Raw genomic sequence first — 19,006 nt, 5'->3', positions numbered from 1 at the left:
GTGAGTTTTCCTTTTCCACACCAGTGTGGTGGTTATTATTGTGTAGATGATAATTGTATATCTCAGAAGAATATTACTTATTCAACACCAAACTATAGAATTCTTTAGGAACTAATATTAGTAATATATAAATACTCATGATTTATGGCTCCTGATGCTGAAAACTGCTATTGAGGAAATGTTTCAGATGTGTTCCAAGAGTGTTTAAGTATGCAAGTGCAGAAGCATCTTAATCTGCCGTTGATCAGCATGTCTAATAGGTACATATTGAACAGAATTGGCAAGCACACGCTTGATTCGTGATAGAGGTTTTAATGAGAGATATTTCATTATAAATGTGTTATTGTGTGAGCAGTGGTGTTGCTATTCAGCTAAAGAAGAGCATAGCAACCAATTTCCTTTTATGATGGGAGTTGGTTGGTGATAACATACTGTGAAGTGCAAATGTTGACAACAAATAGGATGTATTTTTTTCAATAAAGCCGAGTGGAATACTGCAGGACTTGATAACATTTTTTTTTCATCTCCCTGCTTTGGCTTGGCTATTGATCTAGAGATTATGCCATTGCAAGTCTTTAATTCCCAGCCATCAAATCAAATATTCAAGACAATCCTTTGTATAGAGGCATGGAAGGACCTGCACTTTAGAGATGTGAATCATGTGACCCCTTAAATATTATTACATCTCTTACAGTCAGAAAGTTCTTTCCACCTGAACATTAGCAAGAACTTCCTGACTGTAAGAGCTGTTCAGCAGTGGAACTCTCTGCCTCAGAATGTGATGGAAGCTCCTTCCTTGGAAGCTTTTAAACAGAGGTTGTATGGACATCATTGGAGGTGTTTTGATTGTGCTTTTTCTACATGGCAGGGGGTTGGACTAGATGGCCCATGTGGTCTCTAACAACGCTATGATTCTATTCTATTATTTATTATAGCACTCTGAATCAGCATCACAAAGGAGTCCAATGATATCTGGAGGGCTGCATAATACTTTTCTCTATAGTAAAGATATGAATAACAGATAATTTTTTCTTGGTGCATGAAGAGAATCAAATTTACTTGCTTGTAGTTTTTAGAAATCTCTGGGTCTTTGGGGTATGAGAGCATTCAAGCTTTTATTTGTATTGAAAACAATCAAGCCACAAGTGTTTTTCTTTGAACATTTGATATTGTGACAAAGCAAAGAATGTCTGTATGAATTTCTGAGATACTGCCAAAATGGTTCTTGTGCTGCTTGTCATTGTCAGGATTTTATAAGGAATTCAGCTTTCTCCCATGGGTAAATAAATCTTGTCATTACACTGAGTGAATGTATAGTTGGTAAACAGGGTGGTTGTAGGTGTGGTGTGTGTATGTTTTTCATGCTCAGTTAGCAGGGGAATATTTTGTTACTCAGTTTTTCAGACCAGATCTTGCTGTGCATCATAGATTTTCATGTGTTCATTGACACCATGCCTTTTTGTTATGTGTATGATTTTAGTATAGGTTGTATGTCATCATTTTCTTTTCCCAACTAGGCTGGTTATTTTCTGGTTTTATGAAGAAATTAAATGCACTTCAACATTATTTAGATACTTTCCCTGGTGTTATTTTTACCCAGAAATGTCTGTTCCTGGTTGTGAAGCTTCATCATGTGATGGACATAGCCTTTCTATTGCAAGGGAAATTGGTGACCTATTTGATCGCTTTTCCAGAACTTCTGACATTTTTTAGTTTGGAATGGTGTGCAATGGATTCTTGATATCTGCTGGGGTTTGACTTCAGGACATGCTCATGGATACCAAAATGGCATAGTGAAATAGTGTCCCATACATAAAATGGCAAAATCAAGGAATGAAAGGGACATTTTCAAGCTGTGGGTGGTTTAATCCATGGATGTAGAATCCATGGATATGAACGGGAGGGCTCATAAACTGAGGATGGATCAGTGCTTTGTGTGGTTAAGGTCTAAGGCTTGATGTCTGACACCTCTTGAAAAATAGCAGGATGGAAGCTAACCATTTCTTCTTTAGATACCAGAGAGCTTCTGCCAGTCAGAACAGAGTGCTGTGCTAAGTGCACAAGTAAATTCAGCTGACATAAAGCAGCTTCATGACAACCACACTAAAGATCACAGCCTAAACATACCTCTTTCTGCATTCCAGTCTCCCACTATTTATTATATCCTCTCTCTGTGTATATGCAGCACTATTTATTTATTATTAGACTGTCCTACATTGCCCGCTGTATTGGCAAACTAGCCGTGACAATTTCCTGTAGCTTTCCAAGGTGAGAATGTCTAACAGAGTGTTTGATCTCCCTGTGAGTTTAGCTGTGCCTATAGAATAGGTGCTCTGTTTCAAAGTCAGTCTTAACTATTAGGTAAATGGGGCTAGGGGCTGGGTAGAAAATTACCGAATGCACTCCACTTGCAAATATGTCAAACCTTCAGATAGGATTTAGGTTAGATACCAGCTATTAATTTGTTTTCTAATTTTCCATGAAAGAGCAAATAGGTGCTGTGGTTGGACAAGTTCAGATTTCAGCTCCTCTACTTCTATCCCACCTTGCTTTTTAGGTGTTGACTTCTCATCAAAGTGATATTTCTTGAATATGTGTGCTAGATATTTCATGAAGACTAGAGTGTTTGCAGTGGACCAGGTGGCGAGCCATACAAAGAGATAGGAGACCGACTGATTCCAGCAACTGAAAACAACAGCAATCTCTCCCTTGCCAGTTCTGTGCTACTTTCAACTTTCAGAGAAACATAGAGAGGGATGGGTATCCTTCCCACCGACTCCCCTCTCTGGCAACTGCTAGAATCATGTGATTTGCTCTGTGGTTAACGTGAAAGTCTTGTTTATCCAAAGGCCATGTGGAGATGGGCGGGTGCTTGCGAAGGGGACAGAGAGGGACAGGAGGGACTGCCTTCACACAAGGGCTTGGTGTGTGAATAGCTCGCACTGACTGCACTGGATACCCAGGGAGGGGGACTCATTTTCTGTGCCTGTGGGCTTAATAAAAAGAAGCAGCTGCGGGGAACGGCTCGCTCTGATGCATGTAGATGAGACTCGGGACTGCAACGTATAAAGATGAGAGGTGGGGGAGACGCCTAATGAGACTTTTTCTCCACCGGCACCTTCAGCATCCCTGCTTCTCACTCATGCATGAAGTTACGTTGAATCAGGTAAAAGGATTTCCCTTCTGTCTCCGGTTTTGGCCTTGTGGGTCGCTTTTGCTTGAATGACAGCTGAAAGATGCAGTGAATGAATGAATGAATGAATGAGCAAGGTTGCGATGAATAAGATTCCAATGATACCAGTTAGACCTTTCTAGTAAGCGCCGACTGCCTTTCAATTGCAAACTTAGATGGAATGAAATGAAATCTCTGGCGTGTTCAGAAACAGCGGGGGTGGTGTATGTGTGTGTGTGTATGCGAAAATGCTGTGCTCTAAATAAGCCTCAGTCGGTAAGTTCTTGTTTGCATCTGTCGATGCACCAGCCAGCCATGTTTTTCATGTGATTATCCAGAGTGTTGGCTCTTGCTGAGAAAGCAAGGATACTCAGTATCCTTTGACAGAGAGGACTCTTGCAGCTTGGTCCAAGGAGATGGAAATATCGTATGCTACTAGTGTCAGATAGATAAATAGATATATTTTATTTCCGGGAGTGGGGGGAGTGATGAGTAGAAATATGTACATTATTCACTTATGCATCGTACGGTGAAATAATCCCCTTCCCATTCCGTTTGCTGTCCCTGATCAATTTCTCCCTTGCATTTTCCTGATTCTGAACACATTGTTTGAATAAAAGCTTCTTCTCAGCTGGCAAAAATGGAGAGACAGGCAGAATGAAAGGACTGGCCTTTTGTGTTCCCCGCTATTGTGCTGTCCCCTTTTGCTCCCCTCCCCATCCCTTCAGCTTCGGTGGAGAGCACCAGCCCTTGTTAGTTAACTGTCTGTTGCCTGAAAAGATGGGATTGCAAAGCTTTGTGGTCTGGGCAGAAAACTGAAATATGTTCCATCCACAAGCTAAAGACTTAATCACATGGGCCCAAGAAGGCTGTGTAATTTGGTCAAATATATCTTATGTGAACCTCCTCTCTCTCTCTCTCTCTCTCTCTCTCTCTCTCTCTCTCTCTCTCTCTCTCTCTCCCCCCCCCCCCCCACACACACACACACATTTATTGAGAAGCTGTTTCTCCACCACCTTTGGCTTCATGAGTAATTGATATGCCTATGATTGATATGCCTATGATCCTTTCAACAGTGGGTTTCATGTATGGTTTTAATACATCCTTTTGGAAACATTTTGTGGCTGCCCAAAAGGAAACGTTATTGCCCCTTATATTTTAATTCAGTATTTGAGGATGCCAACACATGATATTTGGAAAATCTACCATATAGTCCGCTAAGAGAGAGATTTAGCAAACACTGAGCAAACTGATCCTGTATTAAGCAGTGAATTCTCAACTACAGTGATCTGACTGATCTGACCCACCTCCAGCTTTCCTATTTGGAATGATTTTATTGCCCCAGGGTTATCATTGAATACTATGCAGTCACCAATAGTTTGTTTCTATTTCTGGCATGCCAAATCTTTGTTCTTGAACTCACAATGAATTCAAAGGCAAGTGAGTGAAGTGTAAAGAATGTGAATGCAAATGATTTTGAGTGGATTGTAGATCTTTCTTTTGTGTTCTTTATGCAAAATGGAATAATATTTTAATTGCAGTCAGTGTTTTACTTGCATTGTGAAACCTTCCTGAAGAGTCCACTGTCTCAATTTCCCCTTTTATCTTTGTTAGTATACTGAGGAAAAGGTTTGTCTGATATCAGTTTTTAATGCAGTGCTAGGTTTAACTGTGGGATTATATGGTTGGAAGAGACCCCAAGTGCCATCCAATACAACCCTTTTCCCAACCCCATTCTAGCCATCCAGCCTCTACTTAAACATCCCCAGAGAAGGAGACGCCTCCACACTCCAAGGCAGCACATTCCACTGTCAAATGATTCTTACAACCAGGAATATTTAAGAATGCCATCTCTTTTCCTATAGTTTGAACCCATTGCTCCATGTATCCGGGTGCTTCTACACTGTAGAATTAGTGTAAAATTGTAAAACGATGACTCCCAGGATTCCATGACATTGAGCCATAGCAGTTAAAATAGTGTCAAATGGAATTAATTCTATTGTATAGATGAAACCCTAATATCTGGACCAGTAGAAAACAAGATGGCTCCTTCATTAATATGATAAATGTTTAAAAAAGCCCTTCCTAACCTTCTTCAAGTTAAAAACATACCCAGATTCCCCATCTTCTTATTGAGTCTAGTTTCAGGGTCCTTTACTCTTTTGGTCACCCTCCTCCATGGCAATATCTTTCTTGAATTGTAGTTCCCAGAAATGTTCACTGTATTCCTGGTAAGGCCTAACTAAAGCAGAACAGAATGGTAATGTTCTTCCTTCTACATTCTAGAGACTCCTATTGATGCCGCCTAGAATCATGTTGGCTTTTTAACTGCTTCATTACACTGTTCACTTTATTAAGAATCTCTTCACATTGGGCTTGGGTTCCATCCTAGGATGCTGCCAGGACAGAGCCCACCAGAGCCCATCACATGATGCAGGGCTACATCCGGCAGGACTTCCTCCTGGCATTGTTGTAGGATGAAGCCCTGAGAACAGAGATGGCTAATGGGATTTTGGCCTGCATAAATAGGAGTATAGTGTCTAGATCCAGAAATCTGAAATATTGTGTCCAATTCTTGGCACCACAATTGAAGGGAGATGTTGAGAAGCTGGAATGTGTCCAGAGGAGGGAGACTAAAATGATTAAGGGTCTGGAGAACAAGTCCTGTGAGGAGCGGCTTAAAGAGCTGGGCATGTTTAGTCTGCAGAAGAGAAGGCTGAGAGGAGACATGATAGCCATGTATAAATATGTGAGGGGAAGTCATAGGGAGGAGGGAGGGAGCTTGTTTTCTGCTGCCCTGCAGACTAAGACGCGGAACAATGGCTTTAAACTATAGGAAAGGAGATTCCACCTGAACATTAGGAAGAACTTCCTGACTGTGAGAGCTGTTCGGCAGTGGAACTCTCTCCCCTGGAATGTGGTGGAGGCTCCTTCGTTGGAGGCTTTTAAGCAGAGGCTGGATGGCCATCTGTTGGAAGTGCTTTGAATGTGTTTTTCCTGCTTCTTGGTGGAAAGGGGTTGGACCGGATGGCCCACGAGGTCTCTTCCAATTCAATGAGTCTATGATTCTAAGGTATATTACGTCCTCAGCATACCCTTCACCTATTACATTTGCAACTCTATCAAAAACTAGATTTACAATTAGTCTGGCATGCCTTATACTTGAGAAACATATCATGACTTTTAGTGATCACAGCATTACTTTCCAAGTGCTTACAGACTTTCTGTTTAAGGATCTACTCTAAAATCTTTCCTGGTATGTTTCCTCGATGTTAGTTTAACTGAGTGGGCCTTGTTTGGTTCTCCTTCTTTCTCCTTTTTGAGGATGTGGACATTTGAGAATTTTTGGAGAACAGGAATCAAATGGTTATTGTGAGTGGTTCTGAGATTCCTTCTGTCAATTCTTTGAATTTAATTCATCTGGTTTGGAGACTTTAATTCATTTAGAGTGGCCAGTTATTCCTATACTATCTCTTTAACTATCCCATCCTGCATTTCCCCTACTAGATCATCTGCTCCATTTTCTCCAGCATCGTTTCTTCAGACCCAGAAAACAAATGTAACCTTGTAGGATGTTCTCCCTTTTGTAGTATGCCTCATGTGGCGACATCCACTCAGGTGTCTTTGTGTAAATATAATCTGTTCCAGGTTTATATGATCCAACATCTAAATGTAAAATTGATGTTACAATTTACATAGGGGAACCTATAAGACTGCATACAAGGAGGGAACGGATATTAATTTATATGTATTATGTAAATAGAAGACTGTGACCCCTTAAAGAAAATATGTTATCAGACAAATGATTATGGAACACAAATAGCTGGAAAGTATTGCACTGTATGCAACAAACACTTACAAATATATGTCTACTTGAATAAATTAAAATAGGATAAATAGGAAAAAAAAGTCAGAGCCCTAGCAGTGCAATTGCATGAGATGAGTATTTTTATCCCATCTTAGACCCCCCCCCCCATCTTTTTGTTTTTGCTTGCCTCTGGGCTGGAGACAAGTGTGAAAACTGCCCCATCAACCATCTGCCTTTGTGTTAATTACACTTGGGAAAAGCTTAAACAGTTCTTTTCTGAATTAGTGTCAAGCTTTCCAAAGAGTGATACAGGCCTCCTCTGGGATTCGTAGAGGCTGAGTGGAATAAACCTAAGCACTTCCATGATGTCTCCCTTCTATTCTCCCTAAAACACTCAATTTTTATATATTTCTAGTCTAGGTCCAAAAACAGCAGTGGTTGGCTTGGGATTGGGTTCATCTATTGGCGTAATTCAGTCCTTTGGCTACTGTATTTTGAGGAGAACCCCTCTCAATAAGTTGTTTAGGATTCCTTTTTAAATTCTTCATCATGAAAACAATTTTATTTTACCCTTACAGAATTGTCGATAAAGGAGGTTATATTTCAGTGTTCTAGTAGGAACACTGTATGAGACCTATCAAATCTATTGGTTTTCTATATAGAAAGGTAATTAAACAAACCCCTGCATTTTTTAAAATGTCAAATTCAGAAAATAATCTTCGGATGTGCTAAATTGGAAATCAGATTGTATATTTATATTTATAGAATTAATTGTTCTCTAATCATCCACATTACCGCTCCAAATATAGAAAACATGCTTCAAAAATTGTTACCCAGAATACCAGCTATTTCTTGAATTCCCCACTGGGATAGGTGATTCCTTTTCATAATTCTCCATATACAAACTGACAACCTCTATTCTTTGGTTTATATAATTAAAAAGTTTTGACATGTTTTATGACAGCTTAGAAGCAGGCAACTTTTGAAAATGTTCTTTTGACACCCAACTTACTAACACACCCAAGATGTGCTCCAGATTACTGTATTATGGTCACGGTAGCCTTCTGACTTATGACCTCATCATAGGTGGCAAATTTTGATGGCAACTCCAGTTGTGCTGCAGCTTTGCCACAAAGCCCGGTTGTTCCCACTACACATGGGAGAAGTACTTCTGGGGTAAAACTGTGGCAGAAACGGAGTCGCCACCGAAAAAAGGGCAGGCGGCAATATGGGAGGCTTCCCATGTTACATTATCCTCAATGGGGCAAGCCGTCGGGTAGACACTTCTTTATATGTGATGAGGGAGGGAGGAAGCAGGAATGGTGTGAGGCAATAGGTCCCCACGCCTCCTAGGCAGACCCTGCCAAGATTGTGGCAATGTTGAGCAATTCCGGCAGCGTGTGCAACAAGATACTAAGTGTTTTTGCCTGGTGAACCAGTAATCCATGGTCATATAAAGACCAAAATACCATTGGAAAACTAAGTCCACTTTTTTGGGGGTGTCACGAGCGACTTGAGAAACTGCAAGTTGCTTCTGGTGTGAGAGAATTGGCCGTCTGCAAGGATGTTTCTCAGGGGATGCCCGGATATTTGATGTTTTACTATCCTTGTGGTAGATTTCTTTCATGTCCCTGCATGGAGCTGGAGCTGACAGAGGGAACTCATCTGTGCTCTCCTCAGATTTGAACTGGCAACCTTCAGGTCAGGAACCCAACCTTCAAGTCAGCAATCCTGTCGGCATAAGGGTTTAACCCATTGCACCATCGGGGCCACTGGATGCTCTACCTTTACGTGTGGCAGATTTTTAAAGTTTGATTATTTGCTTAATTTCACTAAATTAGCCGTATTGATGGATCCACTATTGCACCTTGCTTATTCATATTGTTCATGGTACTCTGTGCACTGAGCATATAATAACATGTGTTACACAATGTTGTTATTCTGCAGGTGTTTACTTAGTTCTGATGAATGTTGGGTTGCAGCAATTATGTGTTTTGAACTGTTTCAGGTTCATGATTTAAAGATATTATTGTAATTGAAATGATTGTCCTTTTCTGCTTTTATACCACTTACAAGCTTTTGTCACTATATCAGAAGAAAGGTGTGATAAAAATAAACAATTGTTTTATTTTAACTTGTCAGCTGTTTTGGATCACATTTGGGGGAAAGATGGGATATAAATTAAACTCATACACTCAAGTGTGTGTGTTAATCAGAATTATTTTTTTAAAACAACAACAACAACTGAACCATAGTAATTGCTTTACATGACTACATTTCTATGTAGGTTGACCCCCACTTTCTCCCCTAGTTTGATCTCTATACAGATGATCAATTGTGCCAAACGTTTTTCAAGGGAGACACTGAGATCTCCTGTCCTTCTATTAGAATGGTGTCCAGAGATGATAAGAGAACACAAAGCATGAAAATGGAAAAGGAACATGTGGTGTAGACTTGGGAGATATTTAACTTTATACCCATGTATAAATCTATCTCATTTATAACTTGAGTGCAAGTTTTAGGGCCACAGAGATTGATTTTGATATGTCCTATGGATAAGTCAAGGGTCATTTCTCAGAGAGAGGAAAAGAAAAAATAGTGTTTCTTTTAGTCACTGCTTCTTTTAGGCTCTCCTGGGATTGACCAAGTTCTCTCCTTTTGCCACTCTATTCAGAGAAGATGGTGGTCCGTTTTTTGATGAGAGTTAAGGTATTATACTCACATTGAATTGTGGCTAAGTTGGCCTAGGTTTTTTTGGATTGATTTTTTTTTTTTACTAAAATGGCTAGTCTTATACATGCGTTTGTTGCATGAGTGTTTGATTAATGGCTTTATTTGCCTATCTGAAGTAGGGATGAAGAACATCTGGCATTTGGGTCAAACATTTCAGAACTTCACAGCAATATTCTATGCCCTGCGTTCTGTCATCCCTGCCAACTTTAAAAAGAAATACTTGTTTTAACCTTGTGAGATCTCATCAATTTATGCGCCACAATCTTTCTTGTATTCAGTCTGTTAATTGTGTCTACAGGGAAGGAAAAACACACAGAGGAAATAATTTTAGGATATGCTCAGCCTCTGTAGGAGCCCTTTAAACACAGCATTAAAACCAGAGGGACTTGAATGGAAATGAATGTTCTTAGCTAGCTCCATATGGATGGTGCTTTGGGGGTCAGGCTGAACATAATAGTGACTGATCATTGTTTTAGAATTTCTAAAATGAAGGATATGATTGTGTAATCTAGCTTGGGATATCATTCTAGTGTTATGCAGGACATATATATTATTTTTATGATAGCAATACAACTAGTGTTCATGACTAAGATAATGTTAGCTGCCTACAAGTTATGCATCCAGCCATGGCTTATATGTCAAATAATTAAGCCAGCAAATTTTGGTAGGCTTTTTTTTTTCAAATAAACTTGGCACTTAGAGTAGGGTTTATTAACTCATCACATACATACACTTTCAGGTAGTTATGCTTTGACCTTTCCATGTAGTTGATCCTGCCCATTTTAACTTGCCTTATAGGATTAAACAGCAATATAAAGCAAAATCAATAAGGGAAAAATCCTGTACCTATTATCTTAACACCTATGTAATTCTGCTACTATCTAACCCAGGGGTCCCCAAACTAAGGCCCGGGGGCTGGATGCAGCCCTCCAAGGCCATTTACCTGGCCCCCGCCCTCAGTTTTAGATTGAGACTCGCCCAAAGTCTGAAATGACTTGAAGGCACAACAACAACAATCCTACTTGACTATCTCATTGGCCAAAAGCAGGCCCACTTCCCACTGAAATCCTGATAAGTTTACAGTATGTTGGTTAAAATTGTTTTTATTTTTAAATATTGTATTGTTCTTTCATTTACTAATATTGTAAATGAAACATTGTAAATGAATAATATGGTAATAATATTATATATTGTGTACACATATAATATTGATAATAATATTATAATGTAATACAATATAATATTTTATTTATTACAGTATTTCTACCTCGCCCTTCTCACCCAATAGCGGACTCAGAGTGGCTAATAATAATAATACAATATAATGATATTGCATAATATAATAATATTAATTATATATTAAATATAAAATGTAATATTACTAATAATATTATGGTATAATGGTATAGTGCAATATAGTAATATATAATGCTAATTTTTTTTTTGCACTACAAATAAGACATGAGCAGTGTGCATAGGAATTTGTTTTTTTTTTTCAAATGATAATTCGGCCCCTCAACAATCTGAGGGACCTCCACTTAAAAAGTTTGAGGACCCCTGATCTAACCAAATCACTATTGCATTTTCCTTCAATTTTAGCTTCAACTGATTAAAATCAGACTTTGAGACAAAGCAGCATTTCTTCTGTAGTATTTTCATCTTAACATATACTCCATCAGTCTGTGTTCTGGTTCTTTGGCAATATTACACATTTTCTTTAATGTTAGCTATAACTGGTTGAAATTAGGCTTTGCAACAAGGAAATACTTCTAAAGAACTATTTATTTGATATATCTTCTTTTGTCCCCTTATTCTTTGGCAATATAGTGTATCCAATGTGTCATGTAGCCATTATGTGTTTTGACCCAAATTGTAGCATCACTGTTGCTAGGTGAGGCAGGTTTCAGTAATTCCACCTCCCAGAATTACAGTGCATTAATACTTCTTGAAAAATGTTCTATTTTATTCTGATCTAGTCTGCCACACAGATAATTAAATTCCAAAACGTAAACTCTGATTATACCACCCCATTACATTGGTTCTAGAGTTATACAATGTTCTCTGGTTCCCGCAGACATAATAATTCATAAACATAAAGGCCTTTTCTTCTTCCTTTCATTACAGTTCTTCAAAGAAACATATGTTAATTTCTTTCTGACTACTCTAAGGATGCACATGTTCTCAAAAGCTAGCTCTCAGTGTTGTTCTTTTGCATAATTAGCTTCAAAATATCTTCTTTCTCCTCATTCAGATTTTGGAATCTTGTGTTTGACTTTAACTGGGAGAATGTTAGCTTTTGCATGAAAATTATCACTTGATTCATATAGGTTGGTATATGCTATCCTTGTATGATGTCCTATCTCTTCAACTTAATACCAATTGGTCCTTTTCATGCAGTTTTTCAATATTGCAGTGAAATTGCAAATTTCATATGAGAACAATAGTTAGGCTTCAGTGGTGAGGCACTATACAATACACTGGCTTAATTTCAGCTATTTCATTCTTGGTCCAACAAAATTATCAAAATGGGGATGTTGACATCTGACTACACGTAATCCTATCTTTTCCCCTTTTATATCTCTTTATTGAAGATAAGACTCCTAGGATTGTTAAAACACAACTGGTTGTGATATCCTAAAAACCAGGATTGCAAAGCATGAGTGGATATAGTCAGCACTCTCAGTGAGATGTTCTGCACAGGAACAAGAGACTATGGTTTATTAAACCAATAAGTCATTTCTTAAGCTTATAAAAGGAGAAGAGGATAAAAGAGATGTTCCCAGTCCAGCCACAAACACATTTTGGGACTAACACTCATTTTTGCACTAACCTTTTGTAGGTTATCTGAAAATGAATGTTTAGTGAGGTGGTCAAACACTATAAAGACACCAGGTCATGGAAACCAAGCAGGGTCAGCTTTGGATGAGACACTGCCAACGAATACTTGGTGCTATAGGCTATACGTCAGAGGATGAAATTAGCAAAACCAGTTTTGAGTATTCCTTGCTTAAGAAAACCCTATGAAATTCAGGGAATTGCCACAAGTTTGACAGGTGACTTGAAAGTACATACAAACACATTCACTGGGGCCTTTAATGTTTGGGTATAAGTGGCTATAAGTGGATAGCGGGCATAGGAGGATAAGTTGCTTCTCTCTCTTTCAAATAAATACACTATTTTGTCAATCTTTCCTAAAAGACCAGAAAGAGAAACATAGGCTTGCCTATGAATGTTAGATTTGGGCAGGTTGTAGCAAGCCAATTCTTTTCTGCTAGAAGTAGCCCTATTTATTTATGTTTGGTCCCCTGTGAAGCAGTTGCAAATTGCACTGATGATACAGCCAACACAAGGCAATGTAAGCTCTCAGAATTACATTGCACACCCTGTGGATCCCGGTCATAAAATATTCAGCCAAGCACTGCAGTTCACAGCTTTCTTTTCACATAGAACCAGCACATCCCTCTGTTCTTCCTTCCTTTATTCTAACTCCTCCTTTTTAAAAAAAACAACAACCCACCTTTTTTGTAATTTTGTAATTAGAATAACTGGGAATACTGGTTAGTAAAGGCAACAATTTGTGTGTGTGTGTGTGTTTTTTCTTTCTTTAGATGCTATACAGTTCTTACAATTTTGGATTGTGTTTGCTTGAAAAAGAACCACACCCTGAATGAATAATTTGTGCTCACAGAAGTCCGCCTTTTCAGATGCTTATAGTACAATCCTTTAAAAAAATACTTAAAAGAACAACTTTTTCTAACTGGTTTGACTGCATTATTAAGCAGATTGTTTGATATACCATGTATTTCAGCATGCTTCTATGTGCCAAAGGATTAATAATGAAAAATAGGTAGTTTATTGGAGTGGGGAGCAGGGAGACATCTGTCCCATATTGTAAAGAATTTAGGCAGCTTGCTCAATAGCTGAAAAATTTAAGTCTGCTAACACCCTGGGTTTCAAGCCAGCTTGTTATAACACCGGCTATTTTCCACTAAATTTGGCAGCTGTGATGAATGACTTGTCAGGATAGAGAAACTTATACTGTGATGCAATGGTGTGAGACGATTTGTTTTGCAATATCAGCAGTACCCTTTGGGGTTTACACTGTCATTCCATCACTTATTTACAGTTTTCTCATCAAATTGTCGACGTGCACATTCCAGATAGTTTGTTCCAATTTTTGTCTTTTGGGATGGGAGGGCTTTTAGAAAGATATGTGTGTAGGATTACTGTATTTTGAAAAGGGGAAAGACCCACCAGGATGCATCTACTTAGCTGCTAAACTTGCTTATCAAAAGTTTGACAGTTCAAATCTGGGGAGTGGGGTAAGCTCCTGCTATTAACCCCAGCTTCTGCCAACTTGGCAGTTCGAAAACATGCAAATGTGAGTAGATCAATAGGTACCATTCTGGTGGTAAGGTAACAGTGCTCCATGCAGTCATGCCAAACACATGACCTTGGAGGTGTCTATGAACAACGCCAGCTCTTTGGCTTAGAAATGGAAATGAGCATCAACTTCAGAGTCGGACATGACTGGACTTAACTTCAGAGGAAAAACCTTTAGCTTTACTATATTAAAAAGGCAAAGGTGAAGGACTGGCTGTTGCTGGGTGAAGTGGCCCTCAGTGATGACACTGGGATAGAAAGATGACATGTGTATGAGAGGAAGAAAGGAAGAAAAGAGCCACAAAGAGAGCCATGTTTCCATGGAGACATTGTAAGGTAGGCCTCCTCAGAGCAAAGTGGTAGAGAGGAAAGAAAGAAAAAGAAAAAGAAGGGAAAGAAAGGAAACGAGTGAGCGAAGAAAGAAAGGACAAAGGGAGGAAGAGAAAAGGGGGAAAGGTATGAGGGAGGGAAAGAGAAGGAATGAATGAAAGCAGGAGGCAGCAGTTCTCTGATACACGGTCAATGCTGGATATATACATTTAATAATAGTAACAGTTGGTTAATAACTTTATTCTTATATCCCACCACCATCTCCTCGAAGGGACTCAGGGCAGCTTACAGACGGCACAAGGTGTCTAAAAACAACAAAGTGAGCACAATATAAAGTACAATAAATTAAAACACATGCAACATATAAAACATCAATTCAGACTCAAGGAAGCTGTGATTGTCTAAGGGTGGCGGTAAATTACTGGCACCATCGTTGGGCTGTAAAATAAAGGTAAAGGTTTCCCCTGACATTAAGTCTAGTCGTGTCCAACTTTGGGGGTTGGTTCTCATTTCCATTTCTAGGCTGAAGAGCCGGCATTGTCTGTAGACACCTCCAAGGTCATGCGGCTGGCATTGATGGCATGGAGTGCTGTTACCTTCCCACTGGAGTGGTACCTATTGATCTACTCACATTTGCATGTTTTCGAACTGCTAGGTTGGCAGAAGCTGGGGCTAACACCGGGAGCTCACTCTGCTCCCCAGATCCGAATTGCCAACCTTTCGATCAGCAAGTTCAGCAGCTCAGCAGTTTTACTCACTGTGCCACTGAGGGTTGCAACATAATCTCATTTGAAATTATGTAAACATTGGAATAAAATAAGTACCAGCTGCAATAATGGAGAGAGGGCATGGGATAAAGTGCAGGATATGCTATTAACACAGTTGTATCTCAACAGAACCAAGGATAAGAGGCCCATTGCTTGTGCCTGTGATGTTAGGGAAAACTATGAAAGGGACTCAAAAGAAGAGCTATGAATGACAAAAGGGACCACAGTTAGAGGGTCTTGAAATGGAGAATGGGTGGACGGATAGGATGAATATCTGGGTATTTCAGAGGGGAAAATGCAGACACTCATCCATATCACTAAGTAGCTCTTGACTCACAGGAGCCACTGCCATTCTCTTTTCTATCTCCCACCGTTCTCTGAAAGTTCCATTATTGCGGAATAAAGTTAAATTTGTTTTGAATGTATTTTATCTTGTTTTATTGTGATCATTTGGACTTGGCCTCATGTTAGCCACCCTGAGTCCTTGCGGCGAGATGGAGGTGGGGTACAAAAATTGTCAAGGACAGAACGCCACAAGGTTCAAAATAACAGAGTTTATTTAATTACAGAACTCAAAAATGCCCGTAAAAACACAAGGGCCAGGCAATTTTAGCCTTTAGGAGCAAAAAAGGGACAAGGAAAAAACGTACAAAAGATAAACCGGATTAAACCGAAGTTTAATCCGGGTAAAAACAAACTGCTTGCTTCAGCCTGAGGGTAAACAAAACAAAAGCCGAGGAACAAAAGAATGCAACTAATTGGCAGCAGATTCCTCTCTGCTGCCAACACGGTGCTTAGAGGAACTTGCGTCGCTCCCACACACACAGCAGACAGGATTTCCAACACGAACAGATCAGCCAAGGATTGTAGCAGAAGAGTAGACCCAGTTCCTTTCCGTGGTTCAAAGCCAGAAGTAGACGTTTGTAGTTTCCAAGTCCAGAAGGGGGAAGACAAGCCGTGGTCAGTTCAATCCGAGTTTTCAAAGCAGGAGATGGCGTCCGTCAAGAAGACGACGGAAGGTCAAGCTAATAAGAGTAAGCACAGGTTTGCACAAACAAATGCCCACACAATTCCTCCCGCCGTCTGACCCTGAATTCCAAAAACAACTTACGTCTCAGTACAGGAAAACACACCAGTCTTCAGGAAAGCGTCCCACACAGATCCCAAGCGTTTGTCCAGATTACCTTGCCCAACGCAATTTGCAATTGCTCCCAAGCCCCATTTTATGCCAGTTACAAATCCTCATCACTGTCAGCTGTCCTCCTTAACCCGGGCGTTTCCTCATCACTTTCCTCATCAGAGCTGGAACACCTCTGACTACGCCCCACAGCATCTCCAGCTGTGGATCCCGTCCCATCCCTCCAGCTAAGCCATGGGTCTAGTCCTGAAAGTCCCCATTCATCTTCTATCCCATCATGACCAGTGGCACCCAATTCCTCCCTTACCCGAGTCCAATCCATCTCATCCTCCTCCGAGCTAACCAGCCCCTCCTCCATTCTCTCCGTAAACCCCTCAAAAGACTCTTCGTCAGATGGTGCTGCAAAAATGTCTCGCAGTCTTTTTCTTTCTCGCTCCTCGAGAGTATCTGACTCTCGAGGAGTCTTACGCCCACGTCTGTCAGTAACAGAGCCATGAGGCTCAATCATAACAAAAATAAAGTTGTTGTTGTTGTTGTTGTTGTTAAATTCACAAAGTGTAATCCTGGCCATATCTAATGGTAGAATCTTTTCTATATGGCTCTTTCCTTTGTCACATAGATTCACAGTAATTAGCCTGCTTGCTTCCAGTTTTCAGAAGTGAAGGGAGGACCTTGTAAGAAAATTCGAAACATTTTGTAAAAATCCTCCGGGGCAAAACAATTTAGCTTTGAAAAAGAGGGCATGTCCAGAAAAAGGAGGACAAATTGTACCCCTTCCTGTTTTCAAAATGCATAATTGCTGTGCACGAGATGTCTTTTGCATTGCAGACCAGCAGCTTGTAACATAATAATGATGTTGTTTTATTTTTGTTTGAGTGAACATAAGTAACTATTGGGACTTATATAAATAATTGCAACAAGAAGTGTTGATTATTTTAGATAGCTTCAAATGAGATTATACAGATTTTTAAAGAATATGGTTCCCAGTTGCTGTTATCCTGATAGCATAATTAAAGCTCACAGTTCAGGAATATTGGGTTTCTGTATTTTATGAGCTACAGGCCCAAACGAAGGCACTAGATCCCATCTCATCTTGGGAGCTAAGCAGGATTAGCCCTAGTTAGCACTTGGATGGGCGAGCAACTGTCAAGATTTTGAAATTACCTGACATTTTCTAAGTGGTAGCAGAATTAATACCACTGGCCTAATCACCTGTAAAAGAGTTAAGTCACTGTGATTAGGATGTGGTAGTTAATGCAATGGGAGTAGTATATAGGTTGTAGTTATATAGGTTGTAGTTATACTGAGTAAGTTTGATGAGAGTTGTTGAGAGATAGATAGTAATTTGGAGAATTACTGCTGTGAGTAGTGAGGAAGAAGCTGTAAAGTTTGTATATTTTGTATATATTTTTATACTGCTGCAACAAAGGTGAAGAAAAGTCTCCCTGCTTATATGGGAAAGAACAAAAGTATCTGCATGTTTTATTGTTTGAGTAGAAGACCACTACAACTGTGCTTTTGGATACCTGGTTCCTTAGCCAGAAGTAATTGAGCAGTGGTTCTCAACCTGTGGGTCCCCAGATATTTTGGCCTACAACTCCCAGAAATCCCAGCTAGTTTTCCAGTTGTTAGGATTTCTGGGAGTTAAAGGCCAATACATCTGTGGACCCACAGGTTGAGAACCACTGTAATAGAGTCACTTCGCAAGAACAGGTGCTGTAGGCTATGTTTCAGAGAAAGGAACTGGAAAGACTATGAGCATTCTTTACCTAAGAACCCTATAAAACTCATAGTGATCATAAGTCAACAGACGATTTCCACATATACACACATTTTATGAGCTAAGCATAAAATGTGAAGTGCTGGCCATCACCTTCAAATCTCACATATTCACTTCCAGAGGCATTTTGAATATCTTTCAATAAACAGGACTGAGCTGAGCCTATTTTGTTCCACTAACAACATTCTTATTGCCATTGTTATCTGGACATAACTCCTAGTTAATGATTCCTCTGTTCTATGCACCTCAATGAAGAGGTAGAAAATGGTAATATGGCAATATTATCTGAAATAAGAAACTATTACCAATTCCAAACATACTGGTAATTCATTTTAAACAAAGTATTACTTCTAAATGGAATATGTAAATTCTACCATGATTGTAACATAACCAGGGATAGTTTTGGCCCAATTGTAATGTAATTGTATTGGATTTTTAATTTCCTCTATAACAGCACATTACATGTGGTTTCACTAGTGTTTTGTACCACAGGGTAGCAACATGGAGAATGGCAATATTTTTCTCTCTTTGGAATAACTGAAAGTAACTAAGGTATCTGTAAACTGGGGAGGGGGGGGGGGGGGGAGAGAGAGAATTATTTTTTTTAAACTTAACTTTCCAGAACTCATGTAAATCATTTTTTGTATAATCCAGAATCCTATTTTTCTTAACTGAAACAAACACTGTTTTGCTATTTTGGCTGGAGAATACCACAGAATTGTTCTGTAAGACAAAAAAACACCTAGAGAAGTGTTATGCTCTATGCTTCCACTGTGATTCTTTGGTCAACTTTCAGTAGAACATCCTGTGAAGGTTGTCTGTAGAATTACAGTAAGACTTAAACACCATGTCCACAACCTCAACTAAAAGTAATCCTTCACATGCAAAAGACCAA

General features: G+C 39.4%; 1 protein-coding gene across 25 annotated transcripts in view; it reads left to right on the top strand.

Moving 5' to 3' along the window:
* Positions 1-19,006, top strand: part of magi1 (membrane associated guanylate kinase, WW and PDZ domain containing 1) — a 617,355-nt gene that overhangs the window by 385,915 nt on the left and 212,434 nt on the right. The gene's annotated exons all lie outside the window — the stretch shown is intronic.

This window comes from Anolis carolinensis, chromosome 2 (genome assembly GCF_035594765.1).
Source record: "Anolis carolinensis isolate JA03-04 chromosome 2, rAnoCar3.1.pri, whole genome shotgun sequence".
Classification (NCBI taxonomy): domain Eukaryota; kingdom Metazoa; phylum Chordata; class Lepidosauria; order Squamata; family Dactyloidae; genus Anolis; species Anolis carolinensis.
This window is presented reverse-complemented; position numbering and strand designations above follow the sequence as displayed.